The sequence below is a fragment of the Crocuta crocuta genome, unplaced genomic scaffold (genome assembly GCF_008692635.1).
Source record: "Crocuta crocuta isolate KB4526 unplaced genomic scaffold, BGI_CrCroc_1.0 scaffold59, whole genome shotgun sequence".
Lineage (NCBI taxonomy): Eukaryota > Metazoa > Chordata > Mammalia > Carnivora > Hyaenidae > Crocuta > Crocuta crocuta.
The window spans coordinates 3,744,571-3,769,363 of record NW_027551578.1 but is presented as its reverse complement, the minus strand read 5'-3'; the positions used below and the strand labels follow the sequence as shown (position 1 = coordinate 3,769,363).

Below are 24,793 nucleotides of genomic sequence, written 5' to 3'. Positions count from 1 at the left end.
AAAATCCCATTAACAGAAAAATAGATAAAGTCTCTGTTGGTATATTTATGCAATAGAATATATTCCTTACCAATAAAAATGCATAAATGACTGATTCTGCTACATGTCATATGGATTAAATTCTAAAACCTCTCTTTAAAAATGTTCACTTATTTTTAAGAGAGAGAGAGGGAGAGCACAAGCAAGAGGGGCAGAGAGAGAGGGGCCAGAGGACCCTAAGTGGGCTCTACACTGACAGCACAGAGCCTGACACGGGGCTCGAACTCACAAACTATGAGGTCACAACCTGAGCCAAAGTGGGACACTTAACCGACTAAGCCCCCCAGGTGCCCCTGTAAAACCTCTTTCATAGAAGGAAAGCCTTCCTTATGAAAAAAGCTAACATAAGAGAGTACATAATGTATAATTCCATATATATGACCTTCTTCATTAGGAAAAAAGAATCTGTATTGATAAAAATAAGAAGTGGTTAGGAACAGGGAGCATAGTGATTGATTGGGAAGGGACACAAGAAAATGTTCTGGTAAGACAGAAATTGTCTACATATTAATGTGTGTGTGTGTGTGTGTGTGTGTGTGAATTACCTGAGTGTATCTTTTGTCCAAAGTGGTGGAACTGTAGACTTAAGATCTGTGTATTTCACTGTTTATAAATAACATCCCCATAAAAAATATTTCTTGAAAATCCAAGTCCAAACTTATTGGCAGTCCTGACACCTGCTTGCTATTCTGGTGCTCCCGAGGACTGGGCATACAGCATATTCCTTTTTCTACCCCACCTCCAAAACACAGGTAGAATGAAACAGGCTGAATCCAAGTAAAAGCTTATTTATTTTGTTCCTGTCATCTGCCCATTCTTTTTCGAAAGTTAATACCACCACCACCACCACCACCACCACCACCAACAAAACCAACAAGAATCCACTCTTGGCTGAAATCCAGAAGAGCTGAAGTAACAGGAACGGTCACTGAAGAATTCACTTGCTGGCCTGTGACGGCCATTCAGTAACCTTGAAATGTGGAAGTATCCAGGCCCAGGGGAGACAGGTCACCCAGCTCGCAAGTGCCTCTGGCCAATCCCGTCCAGGGCTGGAGTCCGGCTCCTGCATCACACAATTAGTCAGCAAAAGTCCTGGAAGACTGAATAACTTCCCAAGGCTCTGCAGCTGTGGCAGATGCCTTTGAGAATGAATCTGAGCTCTACTTAATTACTTGTGTTGAGACGTGCCCTGAAGAGAAATGGCCTGAGGTTATTTTTAGCCTCTGTATGGGAATGAAAAGTCCACTCTTCCTTGACAACTCTCCAACTTACTGCTTGAACAAGTAGAATCGGGGTCTGATTTATTTATTTATTTATTTTCCTGGCCGCAGCACTACTAGATATTAGGTTGATGACAGGTAAGCAAACGAGGGTCCCGTTTGATGAGTTATGAGCCACAGTTCACTGCCAAAAGCTATCAGCCCATTTGTTCTGCTGTTAATAGCCCAGCCCCTTGTCCCTACATTTACTGACAGTGTCAGAATTCCTCTCTCCTGGGATGATCCGAAGCCACCACGAGAGCCTGACATCCATTCTTTCGAGTCGTGAATGGTTTTCAGGCCATGGACACGTGGCTTCCAGCAAATCACCGTTTCTCAGAGACTTTCGAGATGCGATTTCTGTTTCTCCCCTTTCAAATTGTCCTTTTATCTCACGTGTGACTTAACTTCAGTGTCTCCAGCTCACATGGTGGATCAACATTAACCAGACAACTCTGGACCGTGTCGCACAACTGTTTCAATTTACCTCCCATATGGGCATCACTTAAAAAACAACCACCACGCTCACCAGCAGAACTCGCTTCCAAGAGCTGGTGAACAACAACACATTATTTACAAAGGATGTAATCAGGGAACCTGATCCAACTCATTAACTGTATGACATCTCACTCTTTATTTAGACAGTTTACTGGCGATGGACTTTCGTATGGGATCTGTCATTTACACTTCCTGATAATAAAACTTAATTGAAATTTCATTCCTGTACAAGCAAGATGCCAATTTAACAGATGGCCTGTAATTGTTATGTCCACATATTTTATATTGGATGGTATCACACACGATTTTGCACAACTGCTATTCATTTAAGCGCGGGGTTCACGTAAGGCATTTCTTTCATATTAAAAGATGTATTGTTTAATGTGGTTGTAAAACCTATCATTAAAATCAATCAGTTAAAATTGAAAAAATGATCGAAACAGGCCTACTGACGCTCAAGAATAATTAATGATCAGAACCTGGGCTGCGTTCTTGAAGACAGTGGGGATATTTGTACAGAAACTTCCAGGGCCATGTGTAGAATGCAGAAAGAGTATCCCAGGGATGTCACATTTTAGCAAGTGACCTGTCTTTAAATTTCAATGCTTTTTTTGAGCATTCCAAAATCCTTTTTTATGTTTTTCTTTAATCTTGATGTTGAGTCCACCGACTTCAATGCTCTGTACTCTGAATGTCAGAAATTCTCATCCTCAAGATTGAAATGGGGAGGGGCATGCAGGAAGGAATACATCAAAGATATTGAATATGGATGAGGGGTTCTAAATTTTTTCATATAACCCATGTCGTTCTTACTCCCCAGGGTTATATTCAGTAGAACTTGAGTACTTATCACGAACCTAATTTTACCTGTTAACGCCCTGTTTCACATAGCATTTTAAGAGAACTTAATGATACGGTTTTGAAGTACAGTAAATTGAGTTCTGCTTGAAGAGATGACCTGTTTCTCTTTTGTAGCTATGGTATCGTCAACCTCATGTCCCTACGTCCCCTGCTAATAATTTCAGTTGCCTACTGCTCACGTTTTTCCCATCTTTCCAACCAAAACCTGTTTTCAGAAAACATCTAAATAAACTCCATACACAAATGACTTATAAGACTCAAAACAATTATTTCCCCAGGGATATTTACCTGGTAGCCAGACCCATACCCTTTGGAAACAAGAATCTTTAATTATGAAATATCAGGCATCAATGAGTAAGGGAGATCCTGAAGTCTCTGAATGGCATCATCCCTTTGGTGGTGCTCTTTATATATTCTTCCCTCATACCCTGTCCTCTGCATTGAAGACACAAGCCATGTCGATAAAGACACACGTCAACACATTTTTCACGCAAGGAGTGAGAAAGAACAAAATAAATGGAAAGGGGGCAAAAAGGAAAGAATCTAGAGAATGATGGAGAATCCACACCAGAATTCTTGGAGAAATAATGAGACCCCGAGTGGCCAAGAAGTAGGAGCAGAGTATAGGAGAATTATTGGAAAAGATTTCCCACCTCTCCTAAGAACGTGCTGGATGCCAGAAGATACTCTGCGATGGCACATCAATATGTGTCTATTTCCAGAATGGTTGGGGATTGGGTACTCTGGTGATTTGATTTTCATCTTCTGCTTGGATTCAAGTTGCTGTTTATTTCCTAAGAGGGGAGGAGAGCATGCTTGTCCTTGTCACATTGTGTCCCCAGCACTTAGCATAATGCCTAGTAGTCAATGATTAAATATTTAATAAATATCTGTAAATAAATAAATGAATAATTGAGTGAATGGTTTCATAGTTATCAAAGAATTATGACACATTAAAACTATCCTGAAAGAGGGGCCCCTGGGTGGCTCAGTTGGTTGAGCCTCCAACTTTGACTCAGATCATGATCTCATGGTAGGCGGGTTCAAGCCCCGCATCGGGCTCTGTGCTGACAGCCAGTTTGGAGCCTGGAGCCTCCTTCAGATTCTGTATCTCCCCCTCTCTCTGATCCTCCCCTGCTCACGCTGTCTCTCTCTCTCTCTCAGAAATAAATAAAAACATTTTAAAAAATTAAAATAAATAAAACTATCCTAAAAGCAATTGTTTCCCATTATGATTTTGTAAAGTTTTATTTATTTATTTATTTATTTATTTATAGAAAGAAGGTGAGCAGGGAAGGGGCAGGGAGACAGGGAAGAAAGACAGAATCCCAGACAAGCTCTGCACCAAATTGTCAACAGGGAGCCTGACGCAGGGCTCAACTCACATGAGATCATGACCTGAGCCAACATCAAAAGAGTCTGGCACTTAATAGGCTGAGCCACTCAGGTGCCTCCCACTATTATTTCTAAAAATATATTTCAGAATGTATTTCAGGCTTTTAAAAGTTCTCAATCTTATTCTTAAAGTGATTAATCTAAAGTTTCTTAATGTTTATTCATTTTAGAGAGACAGAGAGACAGCACGAGCAGGGGAGGGGCAGAGAGAGAAAGAGACACAGAATCCGAAGTAGGTTCAAGGCTCCATGATGTCAGCACAGGGCCCAACACTGGCCTTGAACCCACGAACCATGAGATCATGACCTGAGCGGAAGTCAGATGCTCAACTACCTGAGCCACCCAGGTGCCCCTAAAGTGATTATTATAAATGAAAAGCTCAGCGATTGAGAAATTGAGCTAAATCTATACTAACCCAGATATAAGCTGAGGCATTCCAAAATTATAAAAGCATTTCATATCCACACTGAAAAGGCTATAAAATTCCCACACATAACTGACAATTTTCTGGTACCCAACAGAATATAACCCCAGGCACAGCCCAATGTTGGCCCCAGGGACCTTCTATTCTCCCAATTGAATTATAAACTACATAGCACAGGGCACCAGTGCACCACTATATGAACAAATAGCCATGTCAACATTTTTTATTTTGCACGTGTGACATGTCCCAGATCCAATACCAAGATCTATGGATAAACAGTGAACCAAAAAAAAGTCCCTGCTATTAAGGACTTCTAAGTTGAGAAAATGTTGAAAACTTTTAAATTCAGAACAAAGAAGTCACATCTTCTATTTTTCAGCCCTATGCCTATAAAGTTATAGAGGTAAACCAGATGAAATTCTGCAGTTACTTCTGGCTATGACATACAGAAGTAAATTTGGGGGCATGATGTAGGTAGGAATGGCCAAGTAAAAACAGCTGAAAACTCCTCTATGTAAGCACTAAGAATTTTGGGGGGCATTGGCACATGAACTTGCAATAATATGACCTGGTTGCAGAAATTGACAAGATGATTCTAAATTTCATATGGAGCTAGGAGGCACCCAGAAAAGTTTTAAAACACTCTTGAAAAAGAAGAAAAACTCAGTGGATCCACATTTCCCAATTTCTTTTTTTTTAAATAAGGAGCTAGTCTTATCTTATTTTTTTAAGTTTATTAATTTATTTTGAAGTGGGGAGGGGCAGAGAGAGATGGAGAGAGAATCCCAGGCAGGCTCCACACTGTCCACACAGAGCCCAATGCAGGGCTCAATCTCACGAGCCGTGAGATCATGACCTGAGCCAAAACTGAACACTTGACCGTCGGAGCCACCCAGGCATCCCCACATTTTCCAATTTCAAACTTACTACAAAGCTACAGCCAAGATATTATGTTAATGGCAAAAGGATAGACATATAGATCAGTGGAGTAGGACTTAGAATCCAGAAAGAAAAACTTATACTAATGGTCAATTGATTTTTAACAATGGTGCCAAGATAATTCAGTGGGGGGAAAACACCAATCTTTTTAACAGTGTTGAGACAATTGGATATTCACATGTGAAAGAAAGAAGCTATGTGTCTTCCTTATAACACACACACACACACATATACACACACAGATACAGAAATCTCAAAATAGATCATGGCCATAAATGGAAGGAGCCAGAACTATAAAACCCTTAGAAGAAACCATAAGAATTTTCATGATATTGAACTGGATAATAGTTTCATAAATATGACCCTGAAGGCATAAATTACAGAAGAAAACCAATGAATAGGTTGTAGTTATCAAAACTAAAACTTTTGTACTTCAAAGGATATCATTAAGAAAGTGAAAAACCAACCAACAGAGAGAGTACAGAAATTCGCAAATCACACATTTTATATAAACACTTATAATTCAACAACAAAAAGACAACCAACCCAATTTAAAAATCGGTAAAGGATTTGAATAGATATTTCTCCAAAGAAGGTATACCAATGGTCAATAAACACATGAAAATATTCTAAACATTATTGGTGACAAGGGAAATGCAAATCAAAATGACAATGATACACCACTTCATGCCCACTAGGGTGACTATAATTAATGGAGGACGACAAATGTCAATGAGGATGTGAAGACACTGGATCCATCATAAATTGCTGGTGGGATAATAAAATGTTGCAGCCACTTTAGAAACAGTTTGAAAACTCCTCCAGAAGGTAAACACAAGGCTGTCTCGGTGGCTCAGGTAGTTGAGTGTCCACCTCTTGATTTCAGCTAGGGTCACGATCCCAGGGTCCTGGGATTGAGGCCCACATCAAGCTCCACACTGAGCATGGAGCCTGCTTCCTGTATAAGATTCTCTCTCTCTCTCTCTCTCTCTCTCTCTCTTCTCCTCTCCCCTGCTCACACTCTACAAAAAAAAAAGCTAAATACAGAAATATCATATGACCTGGCTATTCCACCCCTAGTTATAGACCCCAGAGAAATGAAAACATATACATACACATAATTGTGTGTGTTCATTGATAGCACCATTATTCATCACAGCCAACAAATGGAAACAACTCAAAAGCCCATCAACTGATGAATGCATAAAAACATGTGGTATATCCGTACAATGAAATATTATTCAGTCATTAATGAGGAATGAGGTGTTGAGTGCCTCGATGGCTCAGTCAGTTAAGCTTCTGACTTTGGCTCAGGTCATGACTCCCTGGTTTGTGGGTTCGAGCCCCACAGTGGACTCTGCACTGATAGCGCAGAGCCTGCTTCAGATCCCCTGTCTCCCTCTCTTTTTGCCCTTCCCCCACTCATTCTGTCTCTCTCTCTCAGAGGTAGACATAAGAGAATTTTTTTTAATATTCTGCAAATTAATGCTGATGGCTGCACAACTTTGCGAATATGCTAAAACTCACTTAGCTATACACTTTAAAGGGTTATGTTGTGATATAGGAATTATATCTTGGTTTCTAAAAGTATTGGGGATAAAAAAAAGAAGTAGCCATCCAAGGCCAGTATGTAGAACCATCTATAAAATCAATGAGCAGTTTCTTTGGCAAATGAACTGTAATTAAAACACAAGACAGAGGTTGGGGCGCCTGGGTGGCTCAGTTGGTTAAGCGTCCGACTTCGGCTCAGGTCATGATCTCACAGTTTGTGGGTTCGAGCCCCGCATCAGGCTCTGTGCTGACAGCTAGCTCAGAGCCTGGAGCCTGTTTCAGTCTGTGACTCCCTCTCTCTCTGACCCTCCCCTGCTCACGCTCTCTTTCTCTCTCTCTCTTAGAAATACATAAAACTATAAAAAACCACACACACACAAGACAGAGGAGAAAGAGTTACATATTCCCCAGAGTAAATGGTGGACTTGGGTCTTCATTTGGACAACCAACTCTTAATCAAGAAAAATTTGAATATGTAACATTTGAATATTACATTCTATTAAGAAAGTGTTGTTAATTTTTTAAGTGTCACAACGGCATTATGGTTATGTTTAAAAAGTGTTCTTATTTCTAGGGATGTATCATGATATATTTATGGATGGATTGATACAGTGTTTGGAATTTGCCTTATAATGATCAAGTAAGTGAAAGCGAAGGTGGCATTGACAAAACAAGGTTGGCCACACGTCAATTACGTCGACACTGGGTGATAGGTATGGAGGTTAACCGTACCGTTCTCCATTTTCATGTATGCTTGAAAGGTTCATAATAAAAAGTGAAAAGAAAAAGAGTAACTCTTCCTCAGCATAATTACCAACTTTATCATCCATGACATGGCAGACATGGCCATGCTCTCTGGAGCTTACATTTTAGTATGGGGAAGCAGGATAAACAGGTAAAGATGCAAAATAACATTACTATTCTTTTATTGATCATCATGTAGGGAGAAATCAACAATATACATAATATAGAATCAGTGGGGAAGGCACTTTGGATGATATGGCTATGGATGGCCTGAGGAGGTTCCATTTAAGTTGAAGTATTAAGATGGTGTATCTATGTGAAGAGCCGGGTCATAGGTCTGGGCCAGGGTAAATACACTCTGTTTAGCCCCATGTGTCTTACCCGTAGTATGGGTGTAGCTGCGCCATGACAGGAAAACCTTCACGAGAGAAATGAACAAAGCAGAGGGCGTAAGACAATGCAGGAAAGGGGAGGGGTACAGATGACTTAAGAAAAGGCGAGATTTTGCAAACACTCACAGGCCCCAAGGAAAAGGGTAGATTTTATTTTAAGTGCAGCCAAGTCATGGAAACATTTTAGGAAGCAAAATGATTCACTCATTAATTTGTGTACTCATTGAACACATACTCTGTCACCTCAGTTCTACCTCTGTATTTACATTTTTAGCAGTTCAGGGAGGCCATTATTCAGAGAATAGATAACACAGAGGAAAAGTAAAAGCAAAGAAGCCAAAAATCCCTGTAAGTCATTTTAGCCTCCATGCTCTTAAAACAAAGCCACTAAGAACAATAAGTATAGGACAAAATTTCTGAAGACAGTTTTCACTGGTCTGTGGAAAGAACAGAAGAGAGAAATTGAATTAAACGACACATTTTTCATGGCCAAAAAGGAAAATCACAATGGAAATTTTAAAAACCTTTGAAATGAAAGACTAAGAGCCCAATGCATCCAATTTATGGGGTGTGGCTTTAGAGGAACTTCTAGGGAAATTTACAGCAGTTGATGCTCATTCTAGAAAAGTAGAAAAAGATCTGTAATCAATGACTTAAGCCTCAACCTTAGAAACCAGAAAAAGGAAAAATTTAACTCAAGGCAAACAAAAGGAAGAAATCAATAAGTGGAAACAGAAAAACAAGAGTAAATGAAAAAGTTGTGTTTTGAAAACTGGTAATCTACCATCTTTGTATCTTTTCTTTGTTCTATCTGTTCTTTTGTTTCCCTTTCATCTTTCTGTGTAATCATTTTGCTCCATTTTTCTTTTACTTTGTATGCCTCTTTTAAATATTTTTCAGTGACTGACCTAGGGTTTCCAATATACATTATTAATTAATCACAGTCTGCTTTAAATCCTATTATACTTATCACTTACAACTACGTGGTTGTATTTCTTCTTTTCTGTTATATCTGTGATGTATAAGGCCACATATTTCTAGAGTGTATTTTTCTATCAACATGCATGAGATGACAACTACCATCCAGGCATTGAAACCTTAGCAGAATGATCTGGCCAAAATCTGGTTCTAGGGTTACATATTGGAGATATAAAATAGATCTATCTTCATATAATACCTTTCCTCTCCAAATCTATGGCCTTTGAAACTCAAGTTTAAGTCCAAATGAATTCCCTTTCAAATGCTTAAGATCACGTTTCAACTATTCTGAGTGTGAAATAGGGCAAAAGAGATTGAAAGTCTATAGTATGTTGGACCAGTGTTTCTCAAGCTCGAGTGTATGAGAATCACATGAGAGTCTCAGTAAAAATACAAAGAACCTTATCTTATCTCAATGCACGTGGCCTTCTGCATTCTTCATTAATTTCTAGGCGATTAACATACCCATCAAAGTTTGAGAACCATTGTGCTAGGCACTCATGATACATCATCTCACTTAATCCATCATTCTATTAAATAGCCAGACCAATGCCACAAACAAATGAGTAGCAGACCCAGTATTAAAACCTAAGCTTATCCCCTCTGAAACCTCTACTCTTTCAATTCTACCACACAAACATCCAACACGATCATTATCCGCTTCATAAAGAAAGACGGTAAATGATAATCTGTCTCCGCTGAGCTTGGAAAGCAAACCGATACCGTTTCCCAAGACTTGTAACAATTATTTTGTTTTGCTCTTTTTAAAATACAAACACAGTGGATCATAAAGGCCTTTTCTCCTAGGGCATCCATTAATTGAAACCCCAGTGCATCATCATCCATGTGTCTATAGGAAAGCAGGAGAATGTTCAGAAACACATAATTAAGACCCAGAGGGGAAGCCAAGATGGAAAAAGAGCTTCCAAAGGACAGAGTGACTGCCAGGAGAGCTTCACAGGGGAATGCCCTGAGACAAATGAGGTGTGAACATAGGTAGTTTCTTAAAAAACCACCAGGAAGGAAGAGGGATAAAGGATCCCTATGAGTCTAAACAGTGTCAGTTAAGGACAAGAAAGAGAAAGAAGATATTATTGTCAGCCAGGGGGATAAAGGGAAGGAAGATGCCCTTTTACTGTTGTGTCAGGAGAGAAATGAATACCCAGGGGGATCATTCTAAACCTATTAAGAAATGAAGGGGCCCGTTAGGAAGCTAAGATAGCAAAATGGCTTCCGATGTGTCTGTCAGTGCAGAGAGCAACAGAAAACCAGAACAACTTACAAACATATTTAGCCAAGAGATTTGGACTACAAGGGACTGTAAAAGATTGTAGGAAGAGATGGTCATGGAGAAAACATCCTGGGATATGAAAACATGTATGATTAATGTCTAATGCTCAAATTCAGTCCAACTCTGTCTCAGAATAGAAGGCTCACAATATATTCTCAGCCAAAAATAGAAAATACAATAACCTTTTCTTCTGAGATGCCTGCAGTATCCTGGCCTTATTCTGAGCTATCAAAACAATCCACTGGGCATTTATCTGACTCTCACACCTAGAGTCCCCTAATAAATTTCCTAAAGATGTCCTGAGATCATTATTCTTTTTTTTTTTACAAATAGTTTGTTGTCAAATTAGTTTCCACATAACACCCAGTGCTCATCCCCACAAGTGCCCTCCTCCATGCCCATCCCCCCTCCCCCCCCACATCCATCAGTCCTCAGTTTTTGTCAGCATTCAAGAGTCTCTCATGGTTTGCCTCTCTCCCTTTCCCCCACCATTTCCCCCTTCTTCTCCCCCTTGTTCCTCCGTCAAGTTCCTCCTAATCCTCCTATACGTGCAAACATATGATATTTGTCCTTCTCTGCCTGACTTATTTCGCTCAGCATAACACCCTCAAGGTCCATCCATGTTGCTACACATGGCCAGATTTCATTGTTTCTCATTGCCATGTAGTATTCCATGGTATAGATAAACCACATCTTCTTGATCCATTCGTCTGTTGATGGACACTTAGGCTCTTTCCATGTTTTAGCTATTGTTGAGAGTGCTGCTATGAACATTGGGGTACATGTGCTCCTATGCCTCAGCATTTCTGTATCCCTTGGGTAAATTCCTAGCAGTGCTATTGCTGGGTCATAGGGGAGTTCTATTGTTAGTTTCCTGAGGAACCTCCACACTGTTTTCCAGAGGGGCTGTACCAGTTTACATTCCCACCAACAGTGTAGGAGGGTGCCCGTTTCTCCACATCCTCGCCAGCATCTAGAGTTCTGTGATTTGCTCATTTTAGCCACTCTGACTGGCGTGAGGTGGTCTGAGATCAGTATTCTGAAAGGTATAAAGTTCAACAGAGAGTGCGGCAGGTTCAAATGGATAATTTCCTTCTTTTCTTTAAAAATTTTTAATGTTTATTCATTCTGAGAAAGAGAGAGAGAGTAGGGGAGGGGCAGAGAGAGAGAGACACAGAATCTGAAGCAGGATCCAGGCTCCGAGCTGTCAGCACAGAGCCCGACTTGGGGCTCAAACCCACAAGCCACGAGACCATGACCTGAGCTGAAGTCAGATGCTTCACCAACTGACCCACGCAGGTGCCCCTCAAATGGACAATTTTCACAGCTCGTGAGAGGGAAAAGTACTTTATTCCATCTGACTGCCTGTACCTCCATGTCTGACCAGGTTGGCTGCTGGGAATTTCCCACTTTAGGAAAAACTGTACTTTCCTAGGTTCTTCAAGGATATATCCTGCTTATTGGGTCTTATCTGATCGTAGTTAATTGGTTATTTACCAGATCAGTGCTTTTCAAACTACAGGCTGTGACCCATTATTAGCCCGTCACCAAATCAATTCAGCATCTCCCAGCCAACATTACAGATCATAATAAAATAAAATACAAAAAGTACTTTCACACCACAGCATACTTAATATTATTTTGTACGTTGTTTTGTGACAGGCGTGTGCGTGCTGGTGTGGGTATGTATCTACTGAGTTACAATAACCCATATTTTTCACTTGGACAAAATGTTTGAAAGCTGGTACTCTGTGTCATATGCTGTCGGGGCCCTTGACCGCTGCCCCAACTCTGGCTTTTTGCTTCTGAGGTGTGCTGCTCCCTATGGTAAAATGCATCTTCTTTACAGCTGTGCTTTGATGATGTAATGCTGATCCTTCATTCTCTCCTTCATTCAACATTCAGCAAATCCTCATTCTCTGCCAGAGGCTGGGCTTTACAGAGACAAGTGGCTCCTTGTCCCAGCCTCCACTGGCTTCTCCCACAGAAAGACTGTAGTGACTGTGTGCATTTGATTGTGCAGAGCCAGTTTCTTGTGTAGGAATTCGCTCTAGCTCCCTATTACCCGTTACATCCAAGAGTACACTCTTCTAATCCAGCACACTCTTCTGCGATCTCAATCTACGCTTTCCATCCAAACTTCTCCATTCTCAGTGTCTGATGCTAACTAGCTTTTTCTACTAATCTGAAAATCCCTGCCTGGGTTTAATGGTAGCTCTGAGTCTTGTGTTTCTCCCATTATGAACACTACCCTGTTTCTGCCGTAAGCACATCTTTTTGGGGACTCTGAGATCTCAGCTGGCCCTCCTCTCTTCAGAGCATGCAGGCTGCCTATGGGCCACATCTGGTCATCACCCCCACCCCCCCACTTCGTGCTCCAGCTATCAACCCAGAGTTCTCTGCAAAGTACTTTCTAGTCCATTGTCCCTTTATTTAGAATGTCTCAGGAGATTGTGTTTCCATCACTTTACTTGAAAGCCTATTTCACAGTCTAGTAGGCCTCACTGTCTGGAGGATTTTTCTTATCTTCCTCTGAGAATGCCCTTCTCTTAATTTTCATCTATTATTCCCAGTTATACCACTGATAGGACCATAAATAATACTTTGAGTTTTGCCCCACTCCCCACCCCCGCAAAACCTCTTCCTCACTTAACTTAAGACTGCCTCTTGAAATTAATCTTCAGTCATCACTTCATCTCACGGTTCATTATTGAATTCTAGCAGTTAATCATCAGACATGTTGCTGAAAACAGAGCAACTCAAACTAAAAGCAGCTGCAGCCTAACATGGGAACTTGCCATCTTCCTCTTGCTGGAAAAGTCCAGCAAGGAAAATGAGCCATCCAATTGTTGATGATCTGACCTCACTTGAGTTCTTTCTAGTTCTATCATAAAAGGAAATGGGAACGTTTAAGGAAAACACTGGAAAATTTTATCGTGACGTAATTTCTTTGTTTGTCATCATCAACCTGCTCCATTTGTTCATTTGACACCACTTGTCAAGTTTCTCCCTGGTCCCAGTCCTTTCATTGCGCACTGGGGATCAAAGGTGGGCAAGACCACTCACTCAGGCTGCTCACTGGCTCACTGGGGAAACAGATCTGTCCTGTAGATGATTACAGCACAGTATTGAACAGCTTTACACAGAGCAGGAAGTGTGATTGTCATGGTGGAAAAAGTCAGCTCTGTTAATGAGAATCGGGACCATTTCCTCAGAGAGGCTGACATGTACACTAGATCTTTAAGGGACGAATAGAAACTTCTTAGAAAGAAGAGAAAGAAGGTTCTGGGCAAAGGAACACAGCATATGCAAGTGTGCAGAAGTTTGAAAGATGATCCACGCCCAGGGAAACAGACAAGACTGAGAGCCATGTATATAACTAGGAATGTTTGGGATGACCTTGAATATCTGCACGCTAAGGAGGTTAGCACTCATCTGGAACCCAACAAACCAACTGAGCCTCCGTGGAGGTTTTTCAATAGGGCATGGAGTGGGGGCTGGTCCAGGTTTATTTCAGGTAAGCCCATCATGAAGCAATGTAGAGAGCATTATACAAGTACCATCCATGTGAAGATTATTGCAAGACTGCAGGCCAGATAGTATTTTATAAAGAAAAAGCCCCACATTTAATCTGCCTTCGGGGAAAAAAATAGTTTGTTTATCTAAAAAGAAAGTAACTGCTTCTTTTCAGAAGAAATTTGTTAAATGGAAAGCACATCTTGAAAATGGATGCTTTGAACTGTGTCCATCGCTGTGTGATTTTATGGCTGAGAATGTGTGTGTCATCTACACTACTACGACTCTCTTTGGATATGGCATTTTTAAAAACATACTGAAGGATCTTCCATTGGAAGAGTTTCTATGGATTTTAAGCACATCTTTGCCTGTGTGATATGTGTGCTTGTGCACGTGAGTGTGTGTGCGTGTTCATGTTAGATAAGAAATATACACATACAACGACATATGTAAGTCTCTCTCTCATATATAGTTCAGATCAGTTTGTATACAAGGTAACTGATTCATATCAGAGACATAGAGTAAGTTATAAGACAAGTACTTTACATAAACTGGTAAGTAAGATAAAAATCATTTTAAGAAACATTACGATGATGTAAGTACAGCCAGTAACGCATGACTCCAATTTGATGAATTTGCATTTGTGCAGTAATTTATTCAGCTATGACGGGAATTAAAACCCATCATTAAATTCAAAACAAAAAAAATTCAAAGACCTCTGTTCAGTTAGGAGGTGGAGGATCATGATGTATCTTTGGCTCATGATAACAACAAGAGAACTCAGAAAACCCAAATAATATTTCTCTAAAGAGGGAACAAAGAGTGTTAGACACGGGCCATTCTGGATGAATGGAATTGAACAGAAAAACAAGCCCTTCATGGCTGATCAAAGGGCTGAAACAGCATCTTTACTGAGGGTGGCAGACATAGAGATAAGCCTGCTTTAGATAAAAAGGTTGGGGGGAGCCCAGGAGAAATCACATAAGCCTTACATGACAGGGTAGGTTAGAAGGGTATTTGGAGATCTGCAAGAGTCCAAATGTAGAAACAAATCACTCAGCCTAAAAGTTCTCCTGTTGCACCCCAAATTTTGTCAACAATAGGGCAACGGAGCAGAGTTCTGAGAATTCTCATGTTGTGGCCATATGAATTTCACTTAGTCACAGTGAAGAGATCTTGGGAAATTAGAACACTGAAGACAGATCCACAGATATCATAGTGGTAAGACAGGTGTACTTCTGGAGCAAAGGTTACGCTAGAATTATAAGAACAAGTGTTAAAAGCAAGCCTGGGAAAGATCAAGCAATTAAACTTGCCGCCAAAACAAAGTTCAATACTTTTTTAAAGGAAGACAATAGCCCTCATCAAATTAACATTAATAATGTCCAACATTCTATCAAAACTCACCAAAAATCGCCAGCCATGCCAAGAAGTAGGAAAACGTAATTCAAAATTGGAATAATCATTAGTCAATAGGAACAAATCAAGAAATGTCATCAATAATAGACCTAGCATTTAAATTCATATTATAAGTATATTCAACAATTTAGAAAAAAACAAATCTATGGGGAAAGAAATGAAAGGTCTAACAAAGAACTAAATGGATAATTTAGATGTGAAAAATACAACATACGAAATTTTAAAAAATCATCAAGTGTACTTAACAACAAGCTAAATATTGCAGAAAGAAAGATTAGTGACCTGGAAGACACCACTGTAGAAACTGTGCAAGTTGCACTGCAAGGGAAAAAGATGAAACAGTAAAAAGTAAAAACAGATCTTCATTTCCTGTGGGACAATAGCAAATAGTGAAACATACATGTAATTAGAGTTCAAGAAGGAAGGGATAGCAGACAAAACATTTGAGGAAACATGGCCGAAATTTTCCCAATTTTATGGAAATGAGATAATCATAGATCCGAGAAGCTCAAAAATTCCCTGGCAGAGGGGCACTTGGGTGGCTCAGTCTGTTAAGCATCTAACTTCAGCTCAGGTCATGATCTCACAGTTTGTGGGTTTGAGCCCCATGTCGGGCTCTGTGCTGAGAATTTGGAGCTTGGATCCTGGAGCCTGCTTTGGATTCTATGTCTCCCTCGCTTTCTGCCCCTTTCCTGCTCGCCCTCTGTCTCTCTCACTCTCTCTCAAAAATAAATAAATATTTAAAAAAATTCTCTGGCAGGCAGAGAAGGACAAATATCATATGTTTGCACGTTTAGGAGGATTAGGAGGAACTTAACGAAGGACCATGGGGGAGAAGAAGGGGAGAAATGGTGGGGGAAAGGGAGAGAGGCAAACCACGAGAGACTCTTGAATGCTGAGAACAAACTGAGGACTGATGGATGTGGGGGGGAGGGGGGTGATGGGCATGGAGGAAGGCATTTGTGGGGATGAGCACTGGGTGTTACATGGAAAACAACTTGACAATAAACTATTTGTAAAAAATTAAAAAAAAAATCCCTGGAAGAAAAATCACAAATAAAATGATAATAATGACATCAAAACTAAACTGGTGAAAATCAGTGGTAAAGAGAAAATCATAAAACAGCAAGGGTAAACAGCACATTACCAACAGGTAAACAAAGCTATGAATAACTTCTGCATTCTCATAAAAACTCAAAAAGCCAGAAGGCAATTGAATGGCAATTTCTGGAAGAAATAAAAGGCTGACACAGAATTCCATATCCAGAAAAAAAAAAAATCCTGTATGTTTAAGACGAAAAATAGACATTTTACGGCAAAACAAAAGTTGAGAGAGTTTGGCAGAGCTACACTTCAAAGAATATCAAAGGAAATTCTTCAAGCAGAAGGAAAATGATATCAGGTGGAAATGAAAGTCCACACAAAGGTATGAAGAAAATGATAAATATGTAGATAAATATGAGACTTTTTTCTTTTTTCAAATATCTTTAAAATATAGATGACTGGTTAACCCAAAATAAGACAATGTATTATGGAGATCACAAAACTCGTTGAAGTAAAACGTATGGCAAAAAGAGCAGGAAGAAAGAAAGCAGTACACTGGCTGTGAAGTTCCTTCATCATACAGAAGTGGTAAGTTGCATTTAGAGATAGACTATGAGAAGTTAAAGATACATATAATTAAACCTATAGAAACTAAGGAAAGGAAAAGAAAAGGTAAGCCATGGAGGCAATAAATGGAACTCTGAAAAATACTCTACAAATCCAAAAGGAAGCAGCAAAATAAGAAAATAAAGGAACATATAATAGATAGGAAAATAGAAAACACAAGCAAGTTTTAATACAAGCATATTGATATACTTAATTATATTAAGTATACATGGCCTAACTTGTCAATGAAAAAGGAAAACTATCAGCTGGATCCAGGGCCAAGACAAAACGATATGCTATATAAAAGAAAGTCATTTTAAATATAAATACATGTATTTATTATACTTTAAATGTTAAAGGATGAAAAATAGACCATATAAACTATAATCATAGGAGAGATAATATGGCTCTATAAATATCAGGAAAAGTACATTTCAGAACAAGAAATATTTCTAAAGATAAAGAGGGATATTTTATAGAGATAAAGGGTCAATTAATCAGGAAGCCATAACAATTCTAAATGTGTAACGTGCATAGCAAGAAACTTTCAGAATACATGAAACAAAACTGACAGAACTGAGAAAAGAAATTGAGAATTTCACAGTTAATAGTTGCAAATTTAAACACTCCATTCTCAGTATTTGGGAGAATAAGCAGACTGAAATCAGAAGGGAGATACAAACAATCCTATCAATCATCTGTACCTAATTAAGGTTTATGCAACACTAAAACCAACAAAAGCAGAATACATATTCTTCTCAGTGCACATGAAACAAACATCAATATAAATAATGTGTTGAGTCATAAAAATTTTCAACATATTTATAAGGACTGATATCCTAGAGAATATGTTCTGGAATCATAACAGAATTGAGTTAGAAGGCAGGACACAAAACATGTCGGTGTGCTTGCGTGGCTCAGTCAGTTAAGCATCTGACTCTTGATTTCAGCTCAGGTCATGATTTCACGTTTTGTGAGTTCGAGCCCTTTATCAGGTTCTATGCTAACAGCACAGAGTCTGCTTGGGATTCTCTGTCTCCCTTTCTCTCTGCACCCCCCCCCAAATATAAATATACATTTAAAAATACACCTGGAAAATCTAAATATTTAGAAATTAAACAAAAAACTTCTTACCAGACATGGGCCAAAGATGGAATTAGAAAAATTTTTGAACAGAATAAAAATGAAAACATAGCATATCAAAATTTATGATATGTAGCTCAGTCATTGCCTAGAGGGGTAAATTTTGGGATGTGTACACACTGCTGTTTTTTTGGGGGGAGAAACCAGGTTGGAGAAAACCAAGGCATCAGAAGCATCATTTGTAATTTCTTAAAAAGGTACAATATATTTTAAACAAAACCTTGTGCAGAATTCCAATAATTAAAACAAATAGAAAATGAAGCCAATGTGGATGATCAAATGTTCTGTTCTCTCATCCTTTCTCATGACTTTCCCTCCTCCTGACCCCACCTGTCCCCTACTCTAATTCCTGAGTCACTAACTGGGCGTTTTTGGATCTTCAGACACAGCGAGGAGTGCTCTGCATTAAAATCGGTTTTCATTGGTCCAATGACTCAAAGCCCAGGCCCATTTGAGAGTAGTTCGGAATGTCTCATCTGAATGCAAAGGGCAGGAAATCACTGTTTATTCATTTAGCTGGGAGAAAAGCCATGTTTCCAAGAGGTACCTGCAGCCTGAAAGCACTTAATAAAATATACAAAACAAGGCACGCCTGGGTGGCTTAGTCGGTTAAGCGTCCAACTTCTGCTCAGGTCATGATCTCGCAGTTGGTTAGTTCGAGCCCGTGTCGGACTCTGTGCTGACAGCAGCCTGGAGCCTGGAGAATCTATGTCTCCCTCTCTCTCTGCCCCTCCCCTACTCATGCTCGCTCTCTCTCTCTCAAAAAATAAATGTTTAAAAAATTTAAAAAATAAAATATACAAGACAAATGCAGAGACGACAGAATATTAAAACTGTCACCTTTTGATGTCATCCCACAAAACAAAGTCAGTCATCCCTAAAACCCATTTACACATACCAGTTTGTTGTTTGTGAGAGTTGCTCTTTTAATGACTCATGAAAGAAATCATCATAAAGCAAAAGGAACATCATTTTTAAAAAATCAACATTTTGGGCAACGTGCTCTAGGGGAAAGTATTAGAATTTTGTCCCGATTGCGATAGACTGAGATTAGAACAAAGTCAATGAGCGCCATCCTTGATGAGCTACAGCTGGATTTCTCTGGCTCTGAATCACCTCCCCTCTTCCAGCTGCTGACCCACAGCATAAAACACGGTCGCAAATCGTGTCACAGGAGGCCGGGGAGGGGCTTTGCCTACGCTCAGGACTCAGGTTTCAAGCTAAGGCAAAGAAGACTCCCCACATTCTTGGGAGTTTCCAGTGGTGGGAGAGGTGTCCCAATCCATTCTGCCGCCCTCACTGAACTTCCCTCTGCCACGCTTCTCCGCACTCAACATAAGCAGGAACCTCAGGGTGAGCACCACAGGGGAAGATGATAACAGGAGAGAAAAGAGAAGCATCTCGATCCTGAGTCCACTGTTTGGTGCTGAGACCTGGACTTTCCCTCTCGTCTCCATAGGATGCTCCTGCGTGAAATTAAATGGGGGATGTTCCGAGACAGAAGTCAGCAGCTTATAGCCTGTGGGTGCAATGCAGCCGGTGATCTAGTTTTCTAAACAAAGCTTAGTTGGAACACAGCCACGCTCACTGGTTTCCATATTTTCTGTGGCTGCCATCTCACTACCGTGGCAGAACTGAGCAGTCAGAGCAGAGACTCTATGGCTCGCAAAGCTGAAAATGTTTACTCTCTGGCCCTTTACAGAAAAAGTGTGCTGACCTCTACTCTAGAAAAGTCACTTACAGAGACTGTGGGTGCTGGCAAAAGAGGGAGACGGGCCTCTACTCCGGGCTGGACATCTGCTAATGCCGTTGGCATCTGTGTCTGTCTACATACAGGAGAAAGGAAGTCAAAGAAAATGGCAGTAAGGAGCCAGTTATGGCCAAGGAGCCATGTGTATTACCACTACCTGGAAATTAATGCCAGGATTTCCATGGGCCCAGTGAATGATGGGAAGGTGGGGAGCTTGAGGCCATCCCGGGAGGTCTGTCATTTGGGAAGGGCTACAGGCATGGAGCATCGTACAGTAGAGGATCATTGGAAGAGAATGAACTACAGTTCAGGGCCTTGGGCATTGGGAAGGTCCCTTTCATCCAACAAGGGCTCTCAAAGAACTCACACAGGCACACGTTGAGAGCAAATTTTTGTACAACTGTTACTCAGTGGGCCTAGATGACCACCTAGGATTAGAGCCAGGGAGACAAGGAAGCCCAGGGGACTACAACGGCACCAATTAGGTAAGAGCCACTGTTTTTGCATACCTCCCTTCCTCACCCCAGCCCAGCAGAGCTAGAACCAAAACAAGGGACAAGGAGGAGGGAAAGAGCTGGCCCCTTCCTCATCTCACCTCCCATCTCGCCTGTAGAGGCCTGGCCTGTGCTGAGGGTGATGTGGACAGATTCCATCTTCTGTTGAGGGAAGGCAGCTGAGAGATCCCTGGGACACAAAGTGGGGACTTAACAAAGCACCAATGAGTACAGGGACTGGAACTGGAAAATCANCCCATTCCCCCCATCCATTCACCAGTTAACCAGCCCATTCATCCCACCGATTCACCTACCTTGCCCATTCACCATCTAACCCCCCTTCACCATTAACCCCACCCATTTACACACAGGAATTTATCCTGAAACCCAGTCTGGTGACATTAGTTTGGGTTTTGTTGAATAATTTATTATCAATTTTAATTTACTCCCCTTTCTAGTTTTCTTGGCTTTTGTATTGGGTTAAAAACAATTTGTTTTCTTTATAAGCTAAATATATTCTGTCTCAGCTGCCCTAACTTCATTGTGTTTGTAGTTACTGAATACCTGGTACTCTGGCAGCATTTGGCACCAGAAACCAAATGGCTGAGTGAAATTCTTAGCTTCAATTTTAAAAGCTAAGATAAAAAGAAAGAAGAAAGAAAGAGAGAGAAAGAGAGAGAGAGAGAGAGAGAGAAAGAAAGAAAGAAAGAAAGAAAGAAAGAAAGAAAGAAAGAAAGAAAGAAAGAAAGAAAAAAAGAAAGAAAGAAAGAAAGAAAGAAAGAAAGGCTAGGGTGAAAGATAAGTATTCTTCCAATATCTTGAAACAATACCTTAGAAGAGTTGGTAGCTAGGGGCACCTGGGTGGCTTAGACCATTAAGCACCCACTTCAGCTCAGGTCATGATCTCACAGTTCGTGAGTCTGAGCCCCGCCTCGGGCTCTGTGCTGACAGCTCAGAGCCTGAAGCCTGCTTCAGATTCTGTGTCTCCTTTTCTCTCTGCTCCTCCCCCACTCATGCTCTGCCTCTTTATCTTTATTCAAAAATAAATATAAACATTAAAAATTTTTAAGAAAGAAACCCTTAAAAAAACAGTACAGAGCATTAAGTTATACCTGGCTGCCATGCAGGATTCATAGAACAAGAAGATAATGCATTAGATTTATTTCTCATTAATAGGAATCTAAGAAAGGTAGGCAACAGGACTTCAGGCATTTTTTTTCAAACTATTAAAGAAAGCTATTTAAGCTTTCGGAATGTGGAATTCAGAGAAATTTACTATCTTCTCAGAAAATATGTGTTTAAAAGCCCTAATAGAGAACATCTTTTTGAGGAAGGAAATGGATTTTTCAAACTATTAAGCAAGATAGAAGGTCACATTGATCCCTCGTTCCAGATCAGTCGTTCTATTCTGGACGTGGTTTTGTAAGATTAGAGCTGAGAGCCTGAGAAACAGAAGGAAGGGCACAGCATTTATAAAGTCGGTGGATCCTGAACCCTTGGGAGCAGTCAGACCCAGAGGGAGAAAGAAGGCAGCAACATAAACGCATGTTACCTATAAACGAAATTACATTTCACTCTTGACATTCCTCCAAAGCTAAGAAAAACAAATCTAATATTTTCTTCTAACTTGAGATATTTTCCTAGAGTTACGTTCTAAGATTTTAAAAGTAGCCAGCCTCGGAAGTTGGAATTCCGTACGTGATATTCCGAGCATGTTATTATAATCATCTGCTTCATTCTCTGTATCTTACGGTAGAATGTCAACCACAGGGCCAGGGACAGGGTCTGGCCTGCTGCTTGCGTCTTCCTTGAGCTTTTTATGACGTTTGATATGTGGTAAGTACTTGTATTTGCTGAACAAGCAAGTAGGTACCTTGCCTACAGATAACTGGAATATTGTACAACTCACAATTTATCCCATATTGCTTAGGAATCAGCACAGATAGAAAATATGGAGCCTAACCATTTGACTGTATATCTCTTCTAATTGTCTTTTCAATAAGAAGGGTCTCATATTAAAATTAGGATATAGCATCTAGCTTTGACTTCCTTCCAAATGACTATGAAGTGGCATGCCTCTCTGAAATTGTTATGCCCAGATCGCCATCTCCCCAAAATCTCAAGACCACCAAGGAGTCCGAGTCACGTATGCAAAAGCAAAGGGAGTTTATTTGGGCTTAACCTCAGGCTCCCAGACCTCACCAACGCAGTGGATCTGTGCTGAGAGCCCCAAGCAAAGGCAGAGTAGGGTTTTTATGGGGTTTGTGATGGGGGAGTTACAGAAGTTGTGGCAGGGGAACAGTGATCCAATCATAATTATTCCACATTATTGACAGCGGGTTTAACCATACACATTGTCTAGAGTATTTGTTACTTTTGGCGGGATCCAATTACAACGTTTAGAGTACCTTTAAATTCAACCAATCACAGAGCGAGCCTAGGGTCTTGTTCGGTGACTAACGAGTTAACTTTAAATTAGGTAACAGGGTCCTATCTATAGTTTCTATCTATAGGCCTCTCCCTCAGTAATGTGGAGGGTGGTCGCTGGCCTTTCCTGATTGGGTGTTGCAAGGGTGGTTTCTCCTGCCTTGGGCAATGTGTAACTGCCTGATAGTTTCGGGGTAGCTGAAACTTAGGCCTTCTAGTTTAGAGGGGAAACTTAAAACCTGTCATGGAGTCAGTTTGGTTTAGACGTTTAGACTTGTGTCCTTACAAAATAAAAGTACCCACACCTCAGGATCTCAGCACTTGAAATATGCTCAAGGAAAATTTTTTAAGGAAATTCTCTAAATACAATGCTGGGAAAACTCAATTGAAGGGGAAACATTTTTCCACTGGGCAATATATTTTTATCAGAATCTGGAAAATTCATGAAGTGCATCTGAGTGGAAACAATCCTTTGAGTAATTGTAGATTTCAGCAAGTGTACAGAAAGAAATTCAGAGCTAACGGATTGATTTTAGTGAGCCTAGGCAAAAACCCATTTAGAAAACCTATTTTGTTTAACCTGGAATGAAAACTGTGGCAGAAAGTATATAGATAACAGAAATCATTAAATAGAAGCTTTTATTAATAACCCAAGAAACAGNAACTCAATTGAAGGGGAAACATTTTTCCACTGGGCAATATATTTTTATCAGAATCTGGAAAATTCATGAAGTGCATCTGAGTGGAAACAATCCTTTGAGTAATTGTAGATTTCAGCAAGTGTACAGAAAGAAATTCAGAGCTAACGGATTGATTTTAGTGAGCCTAGGCAAAAACCCATTTAGAAAACCTATTTTGTTTAACCTGGAATGAAAACTGTGGCAGAAAGTATATAGATAACAGAAATCATTAAATAGATGCTTTTATTAATAACCCAAGAAACAGAAATAAATCTGCCATGATCTACCGTTTACATTGTGAGAATCTTTAAATACTTTCCAAAGTATACATTTGTTTCAAAAGAGCTAAATGGAAGTTTTGTGCTCCTCATTATGTATCGATGTAAAGAGAACATATATGGTAGATGGGGGGACAAACACCCAACAACCCCAATCAATCTCTTCCTGTGTCCAAACCTCTGTGCAATATGAGTTTGTAGCTCCTTGCATACATGGCAACATCTCATTGCCCACAGCTTGCACCTCACCAGAACTTGTGACTTCCTTTGGCCAATAGAAAGAAGATGTAACACTGGGCGGGTTCCAAGCCTAGCATCAAGAGGCTTTGCATGATTCTGTTCCTTCTCTTGGAACCTTGCTTCTATGGTGTGAATCACCTTAGACTTTCCGGCTGAGTGTTGGGAGGTCATGTGGAAGAAAGCCAAGGCACGCCAGCTGAGTGACAATGTACTCCTTAAGCAATTTATGAATGAGCTCAGCCAACCCAGCCACGTCAGAACCACGCCCCTGACAGCTAGAATCCTGAGCACTAGTCAATTGTCCCAAAGTCTTAAGGTGCTTTTTTTATACAGCAATGAAAAACTGATAGTTCGCCCATTTAAAAAGAGTTTCACCCCATAGCTATGAAATCCAAGCTGAAACAGCAAAGTAGGACCATGTGTCACCCATGAGGTGGGTAAGAGTAAACAAGAGTGTTCACACACACGGTTTTGTTTTACATAGAAGGCTGAATTGTATAACTGGCTTGAAAGGCAGTTTAGAAATATGTGTCAAATTTTCAGATATCCCTGCTCTTACTCCTTTTGGATTTTATTCTTAAAAAATTATGTAAATATGATGACTTCTCAACCTCATTTATAATAAGTAAATAAAGTGAGGAAATTAACTGGAATGTTCTTTAACAAGGGAGGAGTATTAAAAAGATATGGTATTGGGGCACCTGGGTGGCTTAGTCAGTTAAACGTCCGACTTTCGCTTAGGTCATGATCTCGCGGTTCGTGGGTTCGAGCCCCGCATCGGGCTCTGTGCTGACTGCCAGCTCAGAGCCTGGAGCCTGTTTCAGT

The 24,793-nt window shown here is 40.2% G+C and overlaps 1 long non-coding RNA gene across 3 annotated transcripts; it reads right to left on the bottom strand.

Annotated features, from left to right (window-relative positions):
• Window positions 1–896: 896 nt before the first annotated feature.
• LOC144221223 (uncharacterized) lies at window positions 897–21,215 on the bottom strand. 3 transcript variants are annotated; one of them, XR_013331989.1, is made up of 5 exons: window positions 21,174–21,215; window positions 20,445–20,533; window positions 19,841–19,925; window positions 3,311–3,547; window positions 897–1,102 (listed from the first exon to the last, which is right to left on the bottom strand). It is a non-coding gene; the product is annotated as an uncharacterized LOC144221223 (long non-coding RNA). The 3 variants fall into 3 exon arrangements; XR_013331991.1 differs by having other exon boundaries at window positions 3,311–3,451; XR_013331990.1 differs by lacking the exon at window positions 897–1,102 and having other exon boundaries at window positions 3,154–3,547.
• Window positions 21,216–24,793: the final 3,578 nt, after the last annotated feature.